The sequence below is a fragment of the Bos indicus x Bos taurus genome, chromosome 8 (genome assembly GCF_003369695.1).
Source record: "Bos indicus x Bos taurus breed Angus x Brahman F1 hybrid chromosome 8, Bos_hybrid_MaternalHap_v2.0, whole genome shotgun sequence".
Taxonomy (NCBI): Eukaryota; Metazoa; Chordata; class Mammalia; order Artiodactyla; family Bovidae; genus Bos; species Bos indicus x Bos taurus.
This window is the reverse complement of record NC_040083.1, coordinates 35,256,480-35,281,556: the sequence shown is the minus strand read 5'-3', so window position 1 is coordinate 35,281,556 and position 25,077 is coordinate 35,256,480. Positions and strand designations below refer to the sequence as shown.

At 37.1% G+C, this 25,077-nt stretch overlaps 1 protein-coding gene across 42 annotated transcripts in view; it reads right to left on the bottom strand.

Moving 5' to 3' along the window:
• PTPRD (protein tyrosine phosphatase, receptor type D) overlaps nt 1-25,077 on the bottom strand; it is a 2,534,232-nt gene that overhangs the window by 1,120,594 nt on the left and 1,388,561 nt on the right. The window lies entirely within an intron of this gene.

The following is a 25,077-nucleotide window of genomic DNA, read 5'->3' as shown; positions in this document are numbered from 1 at the left end:
TCAGACTCACATCCATCGAGTCAGTGATGCCATCCAGCCATCTCATCCTTTGTCGTCCCCTTCTCCTCCTGCCCCCAATCCCTCCCAGCATCAGAGTCTTTTCAATGAGTCAGCTCTTCACATGAGGTGGCCAAAGTACTGGAGTTTCAGCTTTAACATCATTCCTTCCAAAGAAATCCCAGATCTCCTTCAGAATGGACTGGTTGGACGTCCTTGCAGTCCAAGGGACTCTCAAGAGTCTACTCCAACACCACAGTTCAAAAGCATCACTTCTTTGGCGCTCAGCTTTCTTCACAGTCCAAATCTTGCATCCATACATGACCACTAAGGGCCCATAAAACAAGCAAAATCTTAAAAACAATTGATTTTTTTCTCTCAAATACACTTGACAGCGAGGGAATCAAGGTTCAGTGAGAATAAATGAATTGTCTGGTGTCAATATTTAATTATTTATTATTGACTACAGTTTTCAAACTTTTTCTGTATTATTAATTAAATCATGAAGAGAATTCATCCTTTGCAGCTCATTAAATCCTCAGACTGTCTAGCTTAGAGTCTTCTGTAATACGTTTTCATCAACAGCTGATTTTATTTCATGTCTTAATTCTCATGAATATGATTTCTATAACATTTTCACGTGCTGAACTTTGGATAAAGGCTCATGGTCTCTCATAAATTGTGTACAATAAACTTTGAGAATGAAAATTAGGTATAGTTTCAATGAAACTAAGCCATGCAGTGTGGGGCCACCCAAGATGGGCAGGTCATGGTGGAGAGGTCTGATAGAATGTGGTCCACTAGAGAAGGGAATGGCAAACCACTTCAGTATTCTTGCCTTGAGAACCTCATGAACAGTATGAAAAGGCAAAAAGATAGGACACTGAAAGATGAACTTCCCAGGTCAGTAGGTGCCCAATATGCTTCTGGAGATCAGTGGAGAAATAACTTCATAAAGAATGAAGGGAGGAGGCCAAAGCAAAAACAACACCCAGTTGTGGATGTGACTGGTGATAGAAGCAAGGTCTGATGCTGTAAAGAGCAATATTGTATAGGAATCTGGATAGTCATGTTAGGTCCATGAATAAAGAAACTGGAAGTGGTCAAACAGGAGATGGCAAGAGTGAACATTGACATTAGGAATCAGCAAACTAAGATGGACTGGAATGGGTGAATTTGACTCAGATGACCATTATATCTACTACTGTGGGCAGGAATCCTTAGAAGAAATGGAGCAGCCATAATAGTCAACAAAAGAGTCTGAAATGCAGTACTTGGATGCAATCTCAAAAATGACAGAATGATCTCTGTTCGTTTCCAAGGCAAACCATTCAATATTACAGTAATCCAAGTCTATGCCCCGACCAGTAATGCTGAAGAAGCTGAAGTTGAACGGTTCTATGAAGACCTACAAGACCTTTTAGAACTAACACCCGAAAAAGATGTCCTTTTCATTATAGGGAACTGGAATGCAAAAGTAGGAAGTCAAGGCAAATATGGAGTAACAGGCAAATATGGCCCTGGTGTACAGAATGAAGCAGGGCAAAGGCTAATAGAGTTTTGCCAAGAGAACGCATTGGTCATAGCAAATACCCTCTTTCAACAACACAAGAGAAGACTCTCACATGGACATCACCAGATAGTCAACACTGAAATCAGATTGATTATATCCTTTGCCACCAAATATGGAGAAGCTCTATACAGTCAGCAAAAACAAGACTGGGAGCTGACTGTGGGTCAGATCATGAGCTCCTTATTGCCAAATTCAGACTTAAATTGAAAAAAGTGGGGAAAACCATTAGACCATTCAGGTATGACCTAAATCAAATCCCTTATGATCATACAGTGGAAGTTAGAAATAGATTTAAGGGACTAGATCTGATAGACAGAATGCCTGATGAACTCTGGATGGAGGTTCATAACATTGTACAGGAGACAGGGATCAAGATCATCCCCATGGAAATGAAATGCAAAAAAGCAAAATGGCTGTCTGAGGAGGCCTTACAAATAGCTGTAAAAAGAAGAGAAGTGAAAAGCAAAGGAGAAAAGGAAAGATACAGTGACTTAGCAGCAGCAGCAGCATACCCATTTGAATGCAGAGTTCCAAAGAATAGCAAGGAGAGATAAGAAAGCCTTCCTCAGCAATCAATGCAAAGAAATAGTGGAAAACAATAGAATGGGAATGATTAGAGATCTCTTCAAGAAAATTAGAGATACCAAGGGAACACTTCATGCAAAGATGGGATCGATAAAGGACAGAAATGGTACGGATCTAACAGGAGCAGAAGATATTAAGAAGAGGTGGCAAGAATACACAGAACGATTAAAAAAAAAAAACTTTATGACCCAGATAATCATGATGGTGTGATCCCTCAGCTAGTGCCTGACATCTGGAATGTAAAGTCATGTGGGCCTTAGGAAGTATCACTACAAACAAAGCTAGTGGAGGTGATGGAATTCCAGTTGAGCTATTTCAAATCCTAAAAGATGATGCTATGAAAGTGCTATACTCAATATGTCAGCAAGTTAGGAAAACTCGGCAGTGGCCACAGGACTGGAAAAGGTCAGTTTTCATTCCAATCCCAAAGAAAGGCAACGCCAAAGAATGCTCAAACTATCACACAGTTGCATTCATCTCACTTGCTAGTAAAGTAATGCTCAAAATACTCAAAATTTGCATAGAAACTAATGAAAATGAAAACACAACAACTCAAAACCTGTGGGACACTTTAAAAGCAGTCCTAAGGGGAAAGTTCATAGCAATACAGGCATACCTCAAGAAACAAGAAAAAAGTCAAATAAATAACCTAACCCTACACCTAAAGCAACTAGAAAAGGAAGAAATGAAGAACCCCAGGGTTAGTAGAAGGAAAGAAATCTTAAAAATTAGGGCAGAAATAAATGCAAAAGAAACAAAAGAGACCATAGCAAAAATCAACAAAGCCAAAAGCTGGTTCTTTGAAAGGATAAATAAAATTGACAAACCATTAGCCAGACTCATCAAGAAACAAAGGGAGAAAAATCAAATCAATAAAATTAGAAATGAAACTGGAGAGATCACAACAGACAACACAGAAATACAAAGGATCATAAGAGACTACTATCAACAATTATATGCCAATAAAATGGACAACGTGGAAGAAATGGACAAATTCTTAGAAAAGTACAACTTTCCAAAACTGGACCAGGAAGAAATAGAAAATCTTAACAGACCCATCACAAGCACGGAAATTGAAACTGTAATCAAAAATCTTCCAGCAAACAAAAGCCCAGGTCCAGAGACGGCTTCACAGCTGAATTCTACCAAAAATTTAGAGAAGAGCCAACACCTATCCTGCTCAAACTCTTCCAGAAAATTGCAGAGGAAGGTAAACTTCCAAACTCATTCTATGAGGCCACCATCACCCTAATACCAAAACCTGACAAAGATCCCACAAAAAAAGAAAACTACAGGCCAATATCACTGATGAACATAGATGCAAAAATCCTTAACAAAATTCTAGCAATCAGAATCCAACAACACATTAAAAAGATCATACACCAAGTGGGCTTTATCCCAGGGATGCAAGGATTCTTCAATATCTGCAAATCAATCAATGTTATACACCACATTAACAAATTGAAAAATAAAAACCATATGATTATCTCAGTAGATGCAGAGAAAGCCTTTGACAATATCACTGATGAACATAGATGCAAAAATCCTTAACAAAATTCTAGCAATCAGAATCCAACAACACATTAAAAAGATCATGACCAAGTGGGCTTTATCCCAGGGATGCAAGGATTCTTCAATATCCTCAAATCAATCAATGTTATACACCACATTAACAAATTGAAAAACAAAAACCATATGATTATCTCAATAGATGCAGAGAAAGCCTTTGACAAAATTCAACATCCATTTATGATAAGAACTCTCCAGAAAGCAGGAATAGAAGGAACATACCTCAACATAATAAAAGCTATATATGACAAACCCATAGCAAACATTATCCTCAATGGTGAAAAATTGAAAGCATTTCCTCTAAAGTCAGGAACAAGACAAGGGTGCCCACTTTCACCATTACTCTTCAACATAGTTTTGGAAGTTTTGGCCATAGCAATCAGAGCAGAAAAAGAAATAAAAGGAATCCAAATTGGAAAAGAAGGAATAAAACTCTCACTATTTGCAGATGACATGATCCTCTACGTAGAAAACCCTAAAGACTCCACCAGAAAATTACTAGAACTAATCAATGACTATAGTAAAGTTGCAGGATATAAAATCAACACACAGAAATCCCTTGCATTCCTATACACTAATAATGAGAAAATTGAAAGAGAAATTAAGGAAATAATTCTATTCACCACTGCAACGGAAAGAAAAAAATACTTAGGAATATATCTACCTAAAGAAACTAAAGACCTATATATAGAAAACTATAAAACACTGGTGAAAGAAATCAAAGAGGACACTAATAGATGGAGAAATATACCATGTTCATGGATTGGAAGAATCAATATAGTGAAAATGAGTATACTACCCAAAGCAATTTATAGATTCAATGCAATCCCTATCAAGCTACCAACAGTATTCTTCACAGAGCTAGAACAAATAATTTCACAATTTGTATGGAAATACAAAAAACCTCGAATAGCCAAAGCTATCTTGAGAAAGACAATGGAACTGGAGGAATCAACCTGCCTGACTTCAGGCTCTATTACAAAGCCACAGTTATTAAGACAGTATGGTACTGACACAAAGAGAAATATTGATCAATGGAACAAAATAGAAAGCCCAGAGATAAATCCACACACATATGGACACCTTATCTTTGACAAAGGAGGCAAGAATATACAATGGATTAAAGACAATCTCTTTAACAAGTGGCGCTGGGAAAACTGGTCAACCACTTGTAAAACAATGAAACTAGAACACTTTCTAACACCATACACAAAAATAAACTCAAAATGGATTAAAGATCTCAACGTAAGACCAGAAACTATAAAACTCCTAGAGGAGAACATAGGCAAAACACTCTCCGACATACATCACAGCAGGATCCTCTATGACCCACCTCCCAGAATATTGGAAATAAAAGCAAAAATAAACAAATGGGACCTAATTAAACTTAAAAGCTTCTGCACAACAAAGGAAACTATTAGCAAGGTGAAAAGGCAGCCTTCAGAATGGGAGAAAATAATAGCAAATGAAGCAATGGACAAACAACTAATCTCTAAAATATACAAGCAACTCCTACAGCTCAACTCCAGAAAAATAAATGACCCAATCAAAAAATGGGCCAAAGAACTAAATAGACATTTCTCCAAAGAAGACATACAGATGGCTAACAAACACATGAAAAGATGCTCAACATCACTCATTATCAGAGAAATGCAAATCAAAACCACTATGAGGTACCATTTCACGCCAGTCAGAACGGCTGCAATCCATAAGTCTATAAGCAATAAATGCTGGAGAGGGTGTGGAGAAAAGGGAACTCTCTTACACTATTGGTGGGAATGCAAACTAGTACAGCCACTATGGAGAACAGTGTGGAGATTCCTTAAAAAACTGGAAATAGAACTGCCTTATGATCCAGCAATCCCACTGCTGGGCATACACACTGAGGAAACCAGAAGAGAAAGAGACACGTGTACCCCAGTGTTCATCACAGCACTGTTTATAATAGCCAGGACATGGAAGCAACCTAGATGCCCATCAGCAGATGAATGGATAAGAAAGCTGTGGCACATATACACAATGGAGTATTACTCAGCCATTAAAAAGAATACATTTGAATCAGTTCTAATGAGATGGATGAAACTGGAACCTATTATACAGAGAGAAGTAAGCCAGAAAGAAAAACACCAATACAGTATACTAATGCATATATATGGAATTTAGAAAGATGGTAACAATAACCCTGTGTACGAGATAGCAAAAGAGACACTGATGTATAGATCAGTCTTATGGACTCTGTGGGAGAGGGAGAGGGTGGGGAGATTTGGGAGAAAAGCACTGAAACATGTATAATATCATGTATGAAACGAGTCGCCAGTGCAGGTTCGATGCACGATACTGGATGCTTGGGGCTGGTGCACTGGGACGACCCAGAGGGAGGGTAAGGGGAGGGAGGAGTGAGGAGGGTTTAGGATGGGGAACACAGGTATGCCTGTGGCAGATTCATTTTGATATTTGGCAAAACTAATACAATATTGTAAAGTTTAAAAATAAAATAAAATTAAAAAAAAATCAAAATACTCCAAACAAGGCTTCAGCAATATGTGAACCATGAAACTCCAGATGTTCAAGCTGGTTTTAGAAAAGGCAGAGGAACCAGAGATCAAATTGCCAACATCCACTGGATCATCAAAAAAGCTAGGGTTCCATAAAAACATCTATTTCTGCTTTATTGACTATGACAAAGCCTTTGACTGTGTGGATCACAATAAAATGTGGAAATTTTCAAAGAGATGGGCATACCAGACCACCTGACCTGCCTCTTGAGAAACCTGTATGCAGGTCAGCAAGCGAGTTAGAACTGGACATGGAACAACAGACTGGTTCCAAATAGGAAAAGGAGTACGTCAAGCCTGTATATTGTCACCCTGCTTTTTTAACTTATATGCATAGTACATCATGAGAAACGTTGGGCTGGATGAAGTACAAGCTGGAATCAAGATTTGCCGGGAGAAATATCAATAGCTTCAGATATTCAGATAACACCACCCTATGGCAGAAAGTGAAGAAGTAGTAAAGAGCCTCTTGATGAAAGTGAAAGAGGAGAGTGATAAAGTTGGCTTAAAGCTCAATATTCAGAAAACTAAGATCATGGCATCCAGTCCCATCACTTCATGGCAAATAGGTATGGAAACAGTGTCAGACTTTATTTTTGGGGCTCCAAAATCACTGCAGATGGTGACTGCAGCCATGAAATTAAAGACGCTTACTCCTTGGAAGGAAAGTTGTGACCAACCTAGACAGCATATTAAAAAGCAGAGACATTACTTTGTCATCAAAGGTCCGTCTAATCAAAGCTAGGGTTTTTCCAGTGGTCATGTATGGATGTGAGAGTTGGACTATAAAGAAAGCTGAGCACCAAAGAATTGGTGCTTTTTAACTGTGGTGTTGGAGAAGACTCGAGAGTCCCTTGGACTGCAAGGAGATCCAACCAGTCCATCCTAAAGGATATCAGTCCTGGGTGTTCATGGAATTCAGTTTTGGATGATGAAAAAGCTATGGAAATGCATAGTGATGATAACTGCAGAACAATGTGAATATATGTAATGCTATTTATTATACATTTGAAAATGGAAAAAATAGGAACTTGGATGTTATATATATTTACCCCAATAACAAAAAGTCTGTGAGAATTGAGAAGAGATTCTTCTTGTAAAGGAAGTGGTAGTAAATCATTTTAATAATGTAATACATGAGGAAGAAAAAATGTTCAAAGAAAATTTTATTATTACACCTTAATGGTTGATTATACTATGATTCCTCTTGATTGTAACTCATATTTCACTATTAAACACCTGTAATTCATATTTCACTGTTAAAGATTATTAAGATAATCTTTACTGAATGCTTTCCATATACTTGGAAAAAATCTACACTCAAAATTCTTTTCTGACACAATTTATATATATAAGGTATGTAAGACTGTTTTCTTACCAGCGCTCAAATGGCTAGATAACCATTTTGCAGGAAAATTTGCTGAGGTTTGAACTTCCTCAGTTTTACCCTGTTGTAAAATTTTATTTCAGGTACAGACAACTTAATCTGTGATTACTAAAAAGCAAAACTTCCTCCATTAATCAAATTATCTTTTAAATTATAAAATGTAACCAATTATTTCATGAAATGCATTGACTTAAATAGTGTTTAGGATTATGAATTAAATTTCACCTATGAGCCCAAATCCATTAACTCAGCTTAAAAGAAATTCAACACTAGGTATTTAATTGCTGATATCCTACTGAAATTGGTATTTAATAAAGAGAAACATTTTCTAAATACTAAAGAGCTTTGAGATATGAAATGAAATAGTCTATGTCTTAAAAATAAACCTAATCTTAAAAGGAAGAAAAATTAATAGAGTCATGTTCAAAAGCCTTAAACAGGTCTATGAGAATGAAATAAGACCGCTTGGATCTCTCATTATGAAGTAGTATAACATTTTGCACATAGACTCAAGGATTGAAAAGAAAGCCTGGCACCAGTAAAACATCATATTATACACAGAATATAATGTGCAGAATATACATTTTTTAGTATTCAGCAATGATCAGAGCAATCTTATCTCAATAGACACCAAGAACAAGTGAACAAGAAGTGGGCAAGGATACCAAGTTTCAGGTCTACAAACTAGAAAGAACTAAATACAAATTTTTCCCCTTATATCTCAAGCAAAGAAAGAGTTTGGCCCAGAGAGTTGAGGCTGTATTATGTGAGCATGGCTCTTTAATTTCCAAAGGAGATAGAGCATATAGAAATCTGACCCAAGGATACATTTTTTACTGAATAATTATGCACACATAAGATACATTTCTATATGCACTAATATATACACTCAGTGTCTCTGTGCATTCATTATAGATGATGCAAGTGCTATATGAGTAATAAAGAACAATCTTCTATGACAGAAAAATACTCTTCTTGTTAATTTTTCCTGGTATCAAAAATGCCACAGATGTTTTCCTGTAATTCTCAACAAATTATTTTCATCAAGCAAGAATGGTAAATTAAAATGTATATATTTGTCAGCTAGTGAATATCAGAGAAAAAAATGATAATAATGTAAGCTAATTTACTGAGTACTTATTATGTGCTAATAATGTATTTTGTTGTTTCAAAACACAACATCATAAGCATGGCACTTTACTGACCCTATTACATTTATAGGGAAACAGAAGTTCAAAGATATCACAATGCTTGCTCACAGTCACATGGTCAACAGAATCATTTTCAAATTCCAGCTTTCTACAACTCCAGACCCTTTGGATGGATCACTATGCAAAATATCTTCCAATACTGCCTCACCACTGATTAACAGCAATAGACTTATAGGAACAGATATTAGGAGAAGGTAAAATAGAAGAGAAAGGAATGAAACTAATTACAAGTGAGAAAAATGGTTATAGAGGAGTGTCTAGCAAGCACAGTTTTTAAAACACTATTTTAACACTATTTCACAAACAGTGTGCCTTCTTTTGAAATAGAAATGTGCTCAGAAGTCACATGCAAAGTACCCCTTCTAATTGTTGAATATATTCTTAAATTTCCCTGCCATATCATCACCAGAGTGTTTTTATATTTCCATAATCTGAGAACTGTATTTTCAGATCAAAGAACTTTTTTGCAATGATAATATTTTATTTTGTGGTTTGGCATGATTCAGATTCGTGTGCTATTGTAACTTGCATATATTTCTGGAATGATTCCCTAATTAGATTATAAAACTTCCTGAAGACAAGGCAAATGTCTTATGTTCAAGGTAGAGTTGACCCTTGAACAACATGGGTTTGAGCTGCATGGGTCCATTTATCCTTGAATTTATTCAGTAATATGTGTTACAGTACCACACGATTTGCAGTTGATTGAATTCATGGGTCCAGTACCACAGATTTGGAGGAAATCCTTATATGGAGGGCAGACAATAAGTTATACTCAACTGTGTAGAGGGTGAGCACTCCTAATCTCCATGTTATTTGAAGGCTGACTTATTTCCCAGTGAACCAAATACTTTACACACATTAAGTACCACATAAATATTTGAGATTCTGAACAAAATAATAGAACAGATGGAAATAAAGTTACAAGAGCCCAAGAATTGTTTTCAAATATGAGTGTGCACATTGAAGATATGTTTACCATTGTACACACTCAAAGCAACTTGGATGAAAAGATTTAAAAGATATTAATACAACTAATTTGGTCCCATCACTTCATGGGAAATAGATGGGGAAACAGTGGAAAGAGTGGCAGACTTTATTTTTGGAGGCTCCAAAATCCCTGCAGATGGTGATTGCAGCCATAAAATTAAAAGACGCTTACTCCTTGGAAGGAAAGTTATGACCAACCTAGATAGCATATTGAAAAGCAGAGATATTACTTTGCCAACAAAGGTCCGTCTAGTCAAAGCTATGGTTTTTCCATTGGTCATGTATGGATATGAGAGTTGGACTGTGAAGAAAGCTGAGCGCCGAAGTCGATGCTTTTGAACTGTGGTGTTGGAGAAGACTCTTGAGAGTCCCTTGGACTACAAGGAGATCCAACCAGTCCATCCTAAAGGAGATCAGTCCTGGGTATTCTTTGGAAGGACTGATGCTAAAGCTGAAACTCCAATACTTTGGCCACCTCATGTGAAGAGTTGACTCATTGGAAAAGACCCTGATGCTGGGAGGGACTGGGGGCAGGAGGAGAAGGGGATGACAGAGGATAAGATGGCTGGATGGCATCACCGACTTGATGGACGTGAGTCTGAGTGAACTCCGAGAGTTGGTGATGGACAGGGAGGCCCGGCTTGCTGTGATTCGTGGGGTCGCAAGGAGTTGGACACGACTGAGCGACTGAATTGAACTTAACTGAATACAACTAATTAATTTTGGGCTCCAAAGTCATTGCGGATGGTGACTGCAGCCATGAAATTAAAGGATGCTTGCTCCTTGGAAGAATAGCTATGACAAACTTAGACAGCAAATTAAAAAAAAGAGACATCAAATATAAAATTAAAAAATAAATAAATAAATAAAAACAGAGACATCACTTTGCCAACAAAGTCCAGATAGTCAAAGCTATGGCTTTTCCAGTCGTCATGTATGGATGTGAGAGTTGGACCATAAAAAAGGTTGCGTGCCGAAGAATTGATGCTTTTGAACCGTGGTGCAGGAGAAGACTTTTGAGAGTCCCTTGGACAGCAAGGAGATCAGACAAACCAGTCCTAATAGAAATCAACACTGAATATTCATCAGAAGGACTGGTGCTGAAGCTAAAGCTCTAGTACTTTGACCACCTGATGTGAAGAGCTGACTTATTGGAAAAGACCCTGACGCTGGGGAAGATTGAGGGCAAGAGGAGAAAGGGTCGACTGAGGATGAGATGGTGGGATGGCATCACTGATCCAATGGGAATGAGTTTGCGTGAACTCCAAGAGATAGGGAAGGACAGGGAAGTCTGGCATGCTGCCGTTCATGCAGTCACAATGAGTAGGACACAACTTAGTGACTGAACAACAACACAACTGTTCAGCTTCCCAGGTGGCACAGTGGTAAAGAAACTACCTGCCAGTACAGGAGATGTGGGGTCATTCCCTCTGTCTAGAAGATCCCTTGGAGTAGGAAATGCAAACCTGCTTCTGGATTGTTGTCTGGAAAATTTCATAGGCAGAGGAGCCTGGTGAGCTACAGTCTAGTGGGGCACAAAGAGTCAGACACACACACACGCACACAATACAACTAAGCAAATTTAGGATAAGGAGAGGAAAGAATAAACTTGTTAAATAACTTGTTCTTAATCGTCTTGAGTATTTGAAGGAGGTATTGCCAAGCTTGAGAGTTTCTTAATGCATTATATAAATCAAATGACTTGGCCAAGGAGACATTGCAAAGTCAGATATTAACACATTTTATACTTATGCCTTTAACTTATTCTTATATACTTATCAAACTTTTTTGAGTATATGGGGCCTTCTGTGAATAAGTAAGAAATTTTTAAGAGAGATCTTATTGTATTTCTAAGGATAGGCTAAGTTATGCTACAGTAACAATCAGGTCCAAATCTCAAACATTTATTTCTCCTTAGTGCTACAATTTCAGAGTTAAAGGTATTTGGCTCACCATGGCTACCCAAGGACCAAGAATGATAGAGGTTAGCTGCTGTCAATGACTTGACAGTCATGTTCCAAAGAGAAGAAAGCAACAGCATTTAAATATTTGTCCCCAAGGGGATATTTCACTCTATTCACAGTGTATTGTACTATGCTGCACTCAGTCGCTCAATTGTGTTTGACTCTTTGTGACCCCATGGACTGTAGACCCTGAGGCTCCTCTCCCCATGGGACTCTCAGGCAAGAATACTGGAGTGAGTCACCATTTCCTACTCCAGAGAACCTTCCCCACCCAGGGATCAAATTCACATCTCTTGTGTCTTCTGCGTTGATAGGTGAATTCTTTGCTACTAGTGCCACCTAGTCATAATGTATTGGCCAGAACTAATCTCAAAGCCCTATTTACTTACAAAAGGTTTAATAAACACACACCTACATACTGGACATATTTGGCAAACAACCACATTATAGTCAGAGCACACTGAATTCAAAGTATGAGACATTTTATCAACTTTTTATATACATTCCTTTTCAAAGGCGTATATATTTTACAGATAAAGTATACGTATCTAAGTAGTTTACTTGTCCATGGCCACTTATTTTATTGGCATAGAAGATGAAAACTAAATCTAGATTTATCAGGATTTTCAAATTCCCATGCTGCATATTATAACAAACCATGTCCCATTTACTTTGTGTATGAAAATATAGTATTTGAATAAAAGGGAATTTCTGTGGGTCAGACAGCTCCACTCAAAGAGCTTATTCAGTGTAGAAACATCATCTTGTATGACTCCAATATAGATCACCTGGTATGTTAAAGCTAGTCTTTGAGTTCTTGCAATAGGAATCCAGCATATTTGCATTTAACTTGTAAAATATGTCCCTTCCAGGGTTTTGGCACTTGTAACAACTTTTCTAACTAAACTAACTCCCTGAAAATAAATAGTAGACTTCTTGACATTTTAAAATTGATTGCTTTTTCACCCTGGTTGTTAGGGTTTCTTTTAACTTGCAGGGGTAGATTGTTTGCCAATACTATACAATACAATGAACTCCTTGATCACTAAGAGTTACTATTGGGACTTTCCAGTGTGGTATGTTTTCTCATCACTGATTGGTTTATGCTTCACTATTGTTACCCAGATTCTCAATGTTGTTTCTAAATTTCCACATTGGATATGACATTCAAAAATACAGTTCCTCTGAAACAACTGTGCATCCTGAAACTCACAAATAATTTAAAAGCAGTATCCTTTACAATTTATTGAACATGCGTGCATTCCATATATAATTTTTTCTGAGCAAAGTATTTCAAAGTTTGAGGCATTTACATTTTTTTTCCCCTCTAAGGTGCTATCTGAGTGATAGGAATTTTATTTCCTGACTCAAGCTGTTTCGTAGGTTGAACAATACAAGTCTCCAAACATAATGTAGACAAAATATTGACATAAAAAAGAATAATGAATCTACATGTTCTATCTTCATTTAACAAGCACCCCCGAAAGCCTGTAAAATTGTTTGGTGTTTTCACCCATTTTCATTTGGGCTCACATGCACTGCAAAGTCAGTCAGAGGCTCAGTCAAATATCTATTCTCCACAATTTTTTCCCCAGGATATAGATTTTCTCCCTCTCTTTGATAAACAGCCTTCAGACATAGGCTCAGAGAGTAAGATAAATGAAAGAAAAATGAAGTTCTAGACAATCTTATACAAGTAGCTCAAAATGCTTACAGATTCTGCCTTTGCTCTAAGCCTAACCTAGGTCAGTAATTACAGTAAACCAATCCTTTCATATATATTTTGAAGAAAGAAGTGAAATAAGATTACTGGTCTTTCAGTGAGCACATATTTCACCCCAGAGGGCTTCAAGTTACTCTGTAGCATGACTCTGTGTGTGTGTATGCTCAGACTTCACAAAATTTAGTGAAAGTGAATAAAGGAAAGAAGGATTATTCCCAATATGTTAAATGAGGGAGCAGTCAATAAACCAAGCACCTCCCTATTCATACTGTTTACATTAACCAATTTAATCTACACAAATCTGGCATGAATGACACTTGTGATTTGCATATTTCATTTAAAGACACAGCCATATAATTAAAGTGAATAGTCCAGAGATACACAGAAAGCAAATGGCAGAGGGACAGTGTGAACCTATAATTCCAGTCATATCTTCTTTTAAAATACACTGTTTCAAAAAACAATTATGATCACCCACTAGGGCCATATTTGCATACACATCCATTTCCTTCTGTGACATCTGTCTAAAGAAATTTCAGAAGCACAATGTAGCCTTCTTTGACTTATAAAAAATATTTACCTCAGGAAAATTTAGACTTTCAGCTAAAAAAAATGGAAAATATTTTTCTACGTTGAGCTTTGTTGGAATTAACTTACATAGACTCTAGTGTGTAGGTGTAATTACAAAGATAGCTTCCACTGTACATCTGTAATGTCAGGCACCTTCTAGATTTCCCTAAGTGACCAATATGAAGTCTGGGAACCTCTTGCAGGCACCTTAGGGGCTCAGGCACCATGCAGGAACTTATCATGTAGCTGAACTGCTAGTCTGCCTCACAGTGGAACAAAGAGGTATAACACTTAGTCAAGGTCTCCAAGCCTCTCTGGCAGATCTAATAATATATTTTAGTGAAAAGAAGTGAAGCAAAAGTGTTAGTCACTCGGTTAGACGTGACCCAATGGACTGTAGCCAGCCAGGCTCCTCTGTCCACGGAATTCTCCAGGCAAGAATACTGGAATGTGTAGCCATTCCTTCCTCCAAGGGATCTTCCTGACCAAGGGCTGGAATCCAGGTCTGGTCTCCTGCATTGCAGGTAGATTCTTGACTGTCTGAGCCACCTGAGAAAAGATCCCATAAATAGAATTGACTGAAGACTGAGGGTGTGTGAAGGAAATGAATTAGGATTTCAGTAGCCTTACTGGGGGCTTCACAGAGGTTGTGGTGAGATTCTTAAAGATGATTCGGTCATCTGAGAAAGCAATTAACTAATATGAAGACAAATAAACATTTTATAGCAGTGGATAGAGCAAGAATCTGGGGAGTAATAGAGAAAAGAGTAACAGTAAAATGTACTTTAAACAGCAAAATATTAAGAAAAAAATAAAGCCTTTTCTTTTCCATACAATTAAAATAGTTGCATGTAAAAAATTCACAAATATTGTGATTAATGTTTCTGTGTTAATTTCTTAATTAGGCACTTGAGTTAAAGGAAAAAAAAAAGTCAGGAAGTAGGTTATAGGTCTGAGACGTTGTGGACAGTTGGCTTTATTCTTCAGAATACTTTGGAATTTATGAGTATTATGGAATATAAGAGAAATGAGTAGCAGTCTCAGGATCCTGAGCCCCAGTATAGTAAAGATTTCCTTCTAAAAGAGGGGTGGTGGTGGGGGAAGCTCTTCATGTGAAATCTACAGGCTGGGCCTTCCAGGAACCTGTGTCTCAACAGAGCTCAAGCAGAAGACGTGCTGGCTGTGTGCTTATTCAATGCCAAGAGGTGCTAAAAAGAGTTTGGCTGTGACTCCAGGTGCCAAGGATGATTGGAAGTTTGATTTTTCCTTCGCTGGAGCCAGCATGGCCAAAGAAGAGGCTCACATTTGATTGAATTTCGTGGAATAGTAAATGGAGCACAGTATTTTATCTATTTCTTCTTTAATGCTTTCACTATGTGTTTATGTGAATTCTAGCAAAGACCTAGAGCAATAAAGCTAATGCTTAATCCTTTCTAGCAAAGATTAATTCTTTTAATAATTCAAGTTGGTTTATCAAATTCATTGAGGGAATTTTTACTAAGCAAGTAGAAGAATAATTCAGATCTGCCTAGTGTGTCTTATTTTGGTAAGCATATGTTATTTCCCCCATCTCTGTATTTTAATTTAGTGATTACTTTTGAAATTAAATAAACTTATTGATGATACTTAATCTTCCTCTAAGGTTAAGACTTTTGGTAGTATCTCATATTCACTTTAAATAGACGAACATAAAATCTGTTGCCCATGCTAGACATTTTGCTAGACATGCTAGACACTTTCAAAAATGAAAGTACATATAATTATTAATAATTATTTATACATATATATATATATATTTACACTTGAAAAACAGATACCAATTGGAATGGTTCAAGCAATCTAGGACATAAACTTACCTTAGTTTTAAGCATTAATCCAAACAGGTATTACGAAAGGTGACTATAAACAATTCTATGACTTCACTATAAAGCTAGTTTTCAATCATAGACTTTTTCTTATTTATAGGTTTATGAAGAGACATGATTCCAAAAATGCATCTTAACATGAAAGGCTTAAATACCCAGTCTAAAACTGCCATGAGAGAAAAATAAAAGGAAATTTTTTTTCCTGTAATTATAGGCATTAATCCGGGAAAGTATGCAGCGTGTGTATATTAATGCATTTGCTAATTTCTCTAAGATAATTTCTGAGACATTAGAAAGAATAAATTAAAGACAGCTTTCTTAGATAAAGGGCGCAAAGGGATGCAATTGTATTGCTACTCTTGGTGGATGAAAATATCTGAAAATGGGAAATTTGATCAAGATCATTAGTGAGAGTTAATACTGAGCAATAAACCACAGTGTGAAAATACTGTTATGAGAGGCTATAGAACTGTATGACTTTGGGAAATTTACTTAAAATCTCAGTACATCAGTTTTCTTGTCTATGAAATAGATATAATAATAGTATTTCCATTATAAGGTTGTTGTGAGGATTAAATTATACATGTCTAACATATAAAAAGGGATGATACACAGTAGACAGTATAATGTGTAGCTATTGATTTTATTTGCTGTTGTCATTTAGTCTTTCAGTCATGTCCCACTCTATTGTGACCCCTCTGTATAGCACACCAGGCTCCTGTGTCCATGAGATTTCCCAGGCAAGGATACTGGAATGGGTTGCCATTTCCTTCTTCAGGAGATATGCCCAACCCAGGGAATGAACCCATGTCTCCTGCATTGACAGGTGGGTTCTTTACCACTGAGCCACCTGGGAAGCCCACTGACTTTAATTAGGTTCCCTAAAATAATAAAACTGATCATATTTTATAATCGTTTATCATGATATGCAGTAACTTTCTGTTCCACCTCCTTTGGCTTGTCTCATGTAACATGACACAGTAACCACTGACAAACACGTCTTTATGCGTATTACTGCTATAAGGAAAATCATTTTGTGTTGTACCACAGATTCAATCATTCTGACAACAGCTAAGTAGGGAAAATTTGCATAAGAACACATGTATACCTATGGCTATTCATGTTGGTATATGGCAGAAACCGATAACGTTGTAAAGCAAGGACCCTCTAATTAAAAATAAATTAACTAAAACAAAACAAAAGAAACCTATGTAACAATTAATTTGTGCAACAGTTAGTTACTGAGTATGTCCTCTGTACCAGGGTCAGAATATACAGGGAATGTTCTATTCAAAGCCACTGTCTTCTTATACTTTCTATAGATTGCAGAAGGAAAAGTTAGACAAATAAACACCTTTATAATAGATGTGGTATGTAAGTGCTCTGGAGGCAAGAGAAAATAGATTAAGTGGTACAAAAAGAGGCAGAGGTGGGAGGAAAAAGCACGGTGATAAGGTGACATTCAAGAAGAAACTTGACAGTCACAGGGGGAAACCAACTGCTGTTATACTGGGAAAGCATTCTAAGAAGAGAAGCATGTACACAGCACCTCAGGCCTGAGGGTGCTGACAAGATTCTAGGGAGAAGGGGACACTGCATTAGACTGAACAAATGACAGCGGGGAATGGAGATAGAAGACCAGGTCTGAGAGCAGGCCAGATCATGAGTCACCTTGAAGTCCATAGTAAGAACTTTAGCTTTCAACCTGAGTAAGACGAAGGAGCAGTTGGAGAGTTTTAAGCAAAGACCGTGTGAAACTGGAATACAGTGTGCTTAGATTTTGCTTTTAACATGGTGATCAAGAGACACAGGGAAATGAATTCTGAGCTCCTTGAAACACTGGCCCACAACCATCAATGTGCGATTTCATCCTCCAGCTCTCCAGGCTCTCGAACCTGTTTTCTAGGGTCCTAGATCCTGCCTTTAAGGGAAGATGAAAGATGAATAAGAAAGTGGGAGAAAAGAAGAGAGAGAGAAGAGCAAGAAGAGATACTTTCTATACAAATACGTCTCATTATAACTTATCAGACAGTTACAACTGTCTGAAAGGAGCAACTGAAGCAGAGGTTGTGCTGCTTCTAAGGAGGACAGCAGCCACACTCTGATCACATTCTGAACTTCCTAGCTTTTCCATGTAGTTGCTTCATGACCCTAGCAGAATAACATGATTTTTGTCTCAGTTTCCTCATCCTTAAAATGTGGTAAATCTTCATCCCAGGCTGGCTGTGAAATGTAAGTGTCTGACATACAATATGCAAGGGTCAGTATATTTTGCTATTGTTTTTTACAACAACATGAGATTTGTAATAAGGTAGTATTGGTTGCAAGATGGTACTTATGAAAATATCTTTTTTATAAGTTAAAATGCACCATTAAGGTGTACAATAAGCCTAAATAAGAGACTACACTAAATGTTCTAATTAATTTTTAAATCTATCTAATTTCATATTTGTTAAAATGTTATTGATACAAGGAGAAATGTCATCTTTAAAATGATAGTAAAATGATTTCCAAAAATGGAATAAAAAAAAGAAAAAGGTAGTATTTGGTTAATACTTAAAACATAAGATCCAATAGGTAAGACTATTTCTGCCATCAAACTACCTTAAATTACAAATCGCAAATTATGTATGCCTGTGCCAAAATATAACTGCTTCAGCAAGTAGTGAATTTGCATATACAATAATTTTAATCAAAGGCACCTAGTTGATTGCACAATTATCTGTTTTGCATACACAAAATTTGAATTCTGTACATGTGAATTCTCGTTTGTACATGCACCTAATTATTTTGTTGGTGCAACTTAGAAATCCTGTTTAATATATTAGGGTGTTAGTTATCTTCCATTTATAGCAAGATGGATTCAGTTTTTATTGACTAGTATGACATAACTCCTTGAAGAATATGGGAATGGATCCTGGTTCCACTCCTGACAGAGGGGAATGCTACTATACTTGCATTTTGGGCCAAGAAAAAAATTAAAAAAAACATGTTTTTCCACACACACTTTCGCTTTTTGCCTTCTTATTTAGAAGTTATTTCAAAATTTAAAGAAGACTTCAGTTCACAGGGAGAAGCCTTGAGTGGTGATCATAATGAGTTCACTCAATTTTCCACATTGTTAGTCTCTAAATGACAGGAGTGGGCTGTTGATCCAACTACTCTTAGGCATTAGAGAAAATTTAGAGCTGGTAAAAAGTACCAAATTTATAGTCCTGTAGACAGAAGCTCTCTATGGAGCTTCTAAACAACAAGAACAAAATAGCTTGAAAGCAGTGAGGCAAAACTCTCTATATTATTATGGATTTGCCAGACAATCAAGATTCTAGTAAGGCCCTAAGTGAGGGTGATGTGATACATCACAGGCTGGGAAAACTGATGACCATAATAATAAAGTTCTAGATAAGCAGGAAGCCTATTTTCCAACTAATTTATTCTGAAGCCCATTAGGGCACAAGCCTGTTCAAAATCCAAAATTATTCACAAACTCATATTAAGAGGTTGCTCTATATTACAGATGGGTCATTGTTAATAGCAGGTGTCTTCTGCCATTTGAATCTTTCAGATGCAGGTCTTTTCCACATGCTTTTGGGATCAGCCTTGAGAATCCAACTAAGATCTAATTTAGTAACCTAAATAGACATTAAACATCATCACTGTTTCTCCTACTATTTACCCAAATGCAGATATGTACTTGTAACAAGCAGATTCTACATTAGAGCAAGAGTAGAAATCCAGTGTGGGAATTTTCATGATTTTGCCAACTACATATTGATTCATCTTGGTAGTCAGACTACAGAGAAATCCTTTCAAGTGTTCAGAATTCTTGAACTTTGAACCTTGTCATCCAGTTCAATATTGAATGGTGTATATATAATAAATTTCCTCTCAAATACATAAACGTGTTCATTACTGTTGGTTTAAACTCAGATCAAGTCTATCTATAGTGACTCTTCAATAATACTATATGGTCTGTTTCCTTCCAATGTTCACTTTCATAATCTCCTGGAAGGAAACATGCTGTAGTAGTTAAAACACAGGGGGTCTGAGAGTCAGCCATGTCTGGTATGGGAGACTGAACCATGCCTCTAGGAATTTGTGTACTGGTTTTATTCCTTCCCACACTGACTTTGAATTTGGACTTTATTTTGACCAGTGAGGCATTAGCGAGCATGCTGCACAGTGAGGCACTTGCCACGGGGCCTATGCCCTGGAGCAATCCCTGGAACTGAACTGCGTAATATGTGAAAGTTTAAGCTATTCTACTGTGGAGAGCTGTGAAGAATGACTCATCATGTAGGAAGAGGGGACACATGAAGAATTGAGACCAACAGTTAAGCTTCTACTTGAATGTAGACACGTAAGTGGCCCCAGCCAACTTCAGGTGGAGTAGAATAACTGCCCGGTAAACCTACAGAATCATGACGACTATCAAGTGGTTATTTTAAGGCATTGAGATTTAGGGTAGTTTGTTACACAAAAATAGATAATTGATATATCTTGGATCAAACTCAGGTTCCATTTCTTGTCTAGCCATGCAAATTTGGCTAGTTGTTTAAGCTTTCTAATTCTTACATCTTTCAGCTCTATGTTACAGGTAATAATTGCAGTACTTCATAGGACTGTGCAATAGAACAAAGTAATAAATATAAATAATTTAGTACAATACCTGAGCCATTATAAGTGCTTAGTGAAAGTTGCTCTGTCACGTCCGATTCTTTGCGACCCCATGGACTATACAGTCCGTGGAATTCTCTAGGCCAGAATACTGGAGTGAGTAGCCTTTCCCTTCTCCAGGGGATTTTCCTAACTCAGGGATCGAACCCAAGTCTCCTGCATGGCAGGCAGATTCTTTACCAGTTGAGTCACAAGGGAAGCCCAATGAACAATAATTTTTATCATCAGTTTCATCACCTCAACCATCATGACCATTACAACAATCATCACCACTAACACCAACACCCGTATGAACGCTGCCAGAAACACTTTCCTGATATCTAATCCTTTCATGATGCCCTTTGTGTCTCTGGTCTATAATGAAAATCAATCCTTTTTAACTGATACATTTTTAATGCCTCATATACAGGCAAAACTTTTTTCCTTAAGGTCAATGATAATGTAATGAAAATAACTCATTTAGGTAGCCTTTCACATTATTTTATTAGTTTACTAAAGAGATTTGGCAAAATCACTAAAAGTAAATTTAATAGTCCTATTTGAATTTTTGTTTTATTGTCATGAATATTAAGTCTTTAAAAAAAATTCTGGCTATTCTAAAAAAAAAAAAAGAAAAAAGAACCTGTGTCTCCCATGAAAAAGGAATTTTCACAAAAGAATAGATTTTGTTGTGTACTTTGTATATAAGGACATAAAATAAAATATTAACCTGAGAGAGGAATATTTATACCTATTGAATGAAGGCCAGGAAAGAATGTAGTGTGTGGTCTAAAACAGTGGCTCCAAAGCTCTATTCCTGATTAGAAACATCTGGGATGACTAATAAAATTCAGATTCCTGCGCACTTCAGTCCTCTCTCAATCCTCTGTTTATAACAATTGTACCAAAGGATAATATTTTCATAGTCAGGTGAGGAAAGCATTAAAATCAGATTAATTTTAAAAATGAAAATTCAGATACCCTATGATTTGATTACATTCTTTGGAGTACAGGGATTTTTCTATTGCTCTTCAAATCCAATCAGGTGGGGAGTTGAGTATTCTACCCAGGGCCGACCACGTACAATTTCAATGTCTCTTCTCTTCTTTCTACTTCTTCCTTCTCTCCCCTCATACTTAGACAGAAGGTAAGTACTCCTAAGTGATACTGATTCTCCTGAAATATGAGGGAAAACTTATGGGGTTGGTAGGCCTTTGCTGGTATTCCCTAGTGGCTCAGTGGTAAGGAATCCTCCTTGGAAGATTCAATGCAGGAAATGTGGGTTTGATCCCTGGGTAGGGAAGATCCCATGGAGAAGGAAAAGGCAACCTATGCCAGTATTCTTGCCTGGGAAATCCCACAGACAGAGAGGCCTGGTGGGCTACAGTCCATGGGGTTGCAAAGCGGTTATTGTTAGTCAACTCAGCTACTAAACAACAACAAAAACAACAGGCCCTTCCTATTCAAAGTGTGGTTCGTGGAGCAGTAACATCTACAGCGTGTTAAAAATGCAAATTTCAAGCCCTGATAACAGAGAAGTGGTTCTCCATTCCAGTCCCCCATAGAATCACTAGGAAGCCAGAGCATTAACTTTTGGATGCCAGGCACCATCCAAGAGACTCTGAGAGGGCCCAGTAGGTAACTTTTTTTTTTTTTCCCCCTTAAATTCTTTGGTGGGTATAACATGTAGTTTGGGTGGAGACACACTCATCTCAAGGAAGGAGAGCATGAAATTGCAGACTGATTTTACTACTTCTCCTTCCATGGCCTTCTCTAGGCTCTTAGGGAAATCCTGGTTCTGGAAATTCCTTTAGATTTTTTTACACCACTGGACAAGGAACTCTTGGCTTATTACTCAGGGTTTCTTGACCCATCCTACCTAGTCTGATTTCTATCCTGCCTTCTTGATAATCTCCTTGGAATCTGAACAAACTTCAGTTCAATTCAGTCACTCAGTCGTGTCTGACTCTTTGAGACCCCATGAATTGCAGCACGCCAGGCCTCCCTGTCCATCACCAACTCCTGGAGTTCACTCAGACTCACGTCCATTGAGTTAGTGATGCCATCCAGCCATCTCATCCTCTGTCGTCCCCTTCTCCTCCTGCCCCCAATCCCTCCCAGCATCAGAGTCTTTTCCAATGAGTCAACTCTTCCCATGAGGTGGCCAAAGTACTAGAGTTTCAGCTTTAGCATGATTCCTTCCAAAGAAATCCCAGGGCTGATCTCGTTCAGAATGGACTGGTTGGATCTCCTTGCAGTCCAAGGGACTCTCAAGAGTCTTCTCCAACACCACAGTTCAAAAGCATCAATTCTTCGGTGCTCATCCTTCTTCACAGTCCAACTCTCACATCCATACATGACCACAGGAAAAACCATAGCCTTGACTAGACGGACCTTTGTTGGCAAAGTAATGTCTCTGCTTTTTAATATGCTATCTAGGTTGGTCCAAGGAGTAAGCGTCTTTTAATTTCATGGCTGCAGTCACCATCTGCAGTGATTTTGGAGCCCCAAAAATAAAGTCTGACACTGTTTCCATTGCTTCCCCATCTATTTCCCATGGAGTGATGCATAACTTTCATAGTATCAATAGGACACAGTACTATGCTTTCAATATAAAAGTCGAGTCCTTTTAAGCACTGCAATGATGGTAATGCTTACTTACATTATGTTTAGGACTCCAACCCCCACAGTCATTGTTGCTTTTTATAATTTTACTGTTGCAGGATGATGATATGATTATCTCTGAATATACTTCAATATTTTTAAAAATGCCTTTTTTGGGTAAAATCTTACATCTCATGCACTTGAAAACTATTCAACTCAAACAAATTGACTTTCTTTAATCCTTCACAGTTTACTGTGGATTAACCAGTGAGAGAGGGAAAATAGACCTTGGGAGCAAGCAAGATCCAGTCTTCTTTGTGTGTGACTGAACTAAAAACTGGTATTTTCCCCCTGTAATCTTAAAATTGATCTTTAAACAGTGAAGTAAGAGCACTAATAAATCCAAATCAAATACTTGAAAAGTAATGTTTTGACTGAAATTCTTGAGTAGGGAGTAAACAAAGAGAATTCTTTGTAAAATTGTTGCTAGTTCTTGAACTGGCAGCTTTAGCATTACCTGGGAATGCAAATTTTTGAGTTTTAGTGTAGATTTACCTGATTAGAATCTACATTTTAACAAGATAGCCCAAGTGGTTCCTAGGCACATCCAAGTTTGAGAGACATTGATATATTATACAGTAGGACTCACAAATTTTTTCCTCCAATATTTGTTCTTCCCTAAATCCCACCCCATACAGCATCCCATACAGTTGCCCATTCCTCTTTTTTTTCCAAAATATTTGTAAACTTTTCTTGCAACTCCAAACTTCTTATTATCCCCCTCCCAATCACTTGGCTCTTTGACTAAGTCTTAATTTACCAAGAAGTTGAATCTATGGGTAGAGGCAGGATGTGATACAAAGGTTCTGTTTTATTATTTTCTTTCTTTATTGCAAGAAGGGAAAAAAAAATAGTGAAACTTCTCCATCAACTCTAAACTAATAAACTCTCAAAGAAGTCAAATAGGTAATGACCTGATGCAAAATCTTCTTATAAGTCTGACAATGCAAAGAGTCCATGAACATACCAGCTCCTCAGTATTGCAAAAACACACAAACATGTTGAGTTTGTTCTTCCAAGATAGAAATAAAAGGGTACCAATTTCTCAGAGATGAATTAGATTGATGCAAACCACACCCACTCATCTTAGTGTTCAATGAACAATCATAATAATCCAAGGCAATTATGGAAGTTAAGATATTAATTCTTTTTCAGTATTTACATCTTTTAAGAATAGTAGCAAAAACAAAAATACTTATCTGTGCAGTAATGATTGAGTGCTTCATTTTTAATAGAAACACTATAGTATTCGTTCTAAAGATTTAGACACTAACAGGCTACTTACTACTTTTCTAATTTGAGAGATTTTGAATAAGAGTATGAATAAGTGAAGCATCTATGAAAACAAACCTCTCCATTGACATAATGCAATTGAAAACTAAATTCTTTGTTTTCATTGGAAAAGAACAGAAGAAACAAAACATCTTAAAAAATCTAATATATTGCAGAGAACTCTAACTTTTGTTTCTTGAGAGCACACCACTGTAGCCTACATTTTATTATTACTATTATTTTGCACAAATTTTGTACCATGTTTCCTTCTGCCACATATAGCATTACTCAGGAGAAATCCCCACAAGGAGCCACAGTGCATTTGTAACAAAGAAAAATTCTGCTTTCCGATACAATGATTCAACTAAAACAAAGTTGGATTTAATCAGCTATGAAACTGGAAAAATGAGAATCAGCCTGCATATTATGACTAAGTTCATTAACACCTCCATGAATTACAGGGCAGGGGGGGGAGAAACATCTGGTTCTTCTTATC